Genomic DNA, 2,473 nt, shown 5'->3' with positions numbered 1-2,473 from the left:
ATTTAATACATTACAAATTTCAATACTCTACAATTAAAATTTTTCAAATTACATTTGAATTGATTGGTCATTAATATAAAAAAAACATATATATTTAAATAAGATATGTGAGAAATTATTAAATGTTCATTGAAAAAAAATAAAGAATTAAAATAAAGAACTTGTTGAAGTGTATAAAAAAATTACTTTCTAAATTTAAAGATACTCTCTATCATGTATAAGATACTCTTGATAAATTGAGAATCTTTTGAAAATCCTCTTACTAGTTTACTTTATTATTTTTATCAACAAATTATAAACCCTAACAAGATTATAATTTTCAATTTGAACAAAACAAATTATTTTTGACATATTAATTGTTAGTTTTTGAGATTATAAAATAAATTACTATAATAAATCTAATTAACAAACATGGATTATACTTACTTTGAATGAGAAAACTAAAATTTAAAAATCTATTATAATTATGATATTTTATAGTTTATTTGTGAATTTATTTATTTATTTAATCCGTCATCCAGTTCGACCCTCTTTATTTTATGAGTCGATGCTCGGGTCGATTTTTAAAACATTGGTTTTTACACTCTAACTTTGATTTAACTAAAAGACTCGTACAATTTTCCATCTACACTAACAATTTTTTGAAGATTCAGAATCTTACTTCTGAAAGATAAATGGACCCTATCCGTCTAGGGGGTTGAATTGGAGAGAGGGCGCCAATTAGGACGAACGAACGGAACTGGGGGAGCCCAATCCCGGATTTTTCCAACTACTTGAGGGCATGACAGTAATTGTATCTAAATTAGGGTTTTCTTGTGAGCTCTTCTGCCGTCCCTTCTATCACTATATATTTGTGGCTATACCCTCCATATTGTATGGTAGGAATTTTACAGGAGCGGCTGGCGATCACTGACCAACCTCAGCATCATATGTGTACTTTTTCATCTTCTGATTTCTGAGATCTCGTTTTAATTTGCTCCGGATCATTTTCATTTTTCTGTTTCGATTAAATTATACAAAATCAAACTATAAAAGCTTCTGAGGTTGTTGATTTCTGGCTTGGTCATTAGTCTTTAAGCATTTTAATTCTTTATGTTTCTCAATTTTTATTTTTTACTTTGATAAATTACTGTGGAAATGAGACGGCAACAAATTAGAGTCACTGATGCACATAATTATCGATGGTGCATACAGCGCTGTACGTTGCCAATAAGAATTAATTAGGCGCTGAGATTCTGGCACTGTTTCTTTTCCTCCGAAGCTTGTGCATTCAGATGCGCTTACATTTTACATCAAGTTCTCTTGAAAATCAAGTTACTTCATTCGCCAATATATCACAACAAATTCTCTTAAAATCAGTTTCTTTTTCCCCCTTTTCAAATTACCTTTTTCCCCCTCAAATAGTTGAGAATAGTAATTTTGCATAAGCTATGAATTTATGTAGTTTATGTTGTCCAGATATTGATATCTACATGAATGAAATTGAAATTATAAAATTCAACCGATCGGGCATAAATATTGTAATCAGTTATAATGTTTTTGCCTCAGTTGTGATATGTGCAAATACTATAGCTATTTATGCTAACATGAAAGGGAAATAAAAAGGATAAATCTTCCGTTCTATTGCAACCCAAATACAAATTGGATTTTGTTGAATGTATAGCATTTGTTATACAGTAGTGTTTACTGCCCTCACCCAAGGGTGGGCTCTTCAATTATTTTAATAGTGGACCCCACCTGATGTATGTGAGTGTGTGTGAACAATGCTGTACGTATAGCATGTTCCATACAAATTACACTTATGTTTAAAAGTATAAATTGATATTTTGGACATTGATTTTCATGGCAGAATTTTGTTCAGAGATATCAGGCGGTCGATAATGGAAAAATTTATGAGCAGGCGGTCGATAATTCCATCGAAACCTTTACCTACTGCTTGCTGGTACAAATCCCACATTACGAGGTTGTTTTAGCTCTACTGTTTTCAAAATCAAAAAATGCATTTTGAATTAGTGTAATGATAGAGGATTTGTGATTATAGAATAATGAAAATTTTTGATTTTGCTTATAATATTATTATATTGAAAAATGTGTGATTGAAATAGAGTCAAAATGTTATTAAAGAATGTATTATTTTTAAAAAAAAAAAATTGGGACTCTAATCTTAGGTGCAATTGCAATCTCAGTTCGAAACATTTCATTTAATAACAAATTTGATCCAAATTTTTTATTAGTATCAACGTATGTACCAAAGAATTAAAAAAATTGCATCTCAAGTCCAAAATCATGAATTTGACTCCAAAATCCATAGTTGACCCTAGAAATTAAATTTTTAATAATTTTTCCTAAATAAGATATTGGCATTTTGGACATAATACATTTTCTCTATTAAATCAAAGTTAAAAAACAAAAACAAAACCCCCCTACAACTCATTTCCTTCTTCTTCAACCCCTAACCCCAAAATCAAAATCA

The 2,473-nt window shown here is 29.6% G+C and overlaps 1 long non-coding RNA gene across 1 annotated transcript; it reads left to right on the top strand.

The window, feature by feature from the left end:
* Positions 1-730: 730 nt before the first annotated feature.
* Positions 731-2,123, top strand: LOC111370702. Its single transcript, XR_002698478.1, has 2 exons — positions 731-933; positions 1,850-2,123. It is a non-coding gene; the product is annotated as an uncharacterized LOC111370702 (long non-coding RNA).
* Positions 2,124-2,473: the final 350 nt, after the last annotated feature.

This window comes from Olea europaea, chromosome 21, assembly GCF_002742605.1.
Source record: "Olea europaea var. sylvestris chromosome 21, O_europaea_v1, whole genome shotgun sequence".
In the NCBI taxonomy this organism is placed as follows: Eukaryota; Viridiplantae; Streptophyta; class Magnoliopsida; order Lamiales; family Oleaceae; genus Olea; species Olea europaea.
Note: the sequence above shows the minus strand (reverse complement) of the source record. Positions and strands in the feature narration are given on the sequence as shown.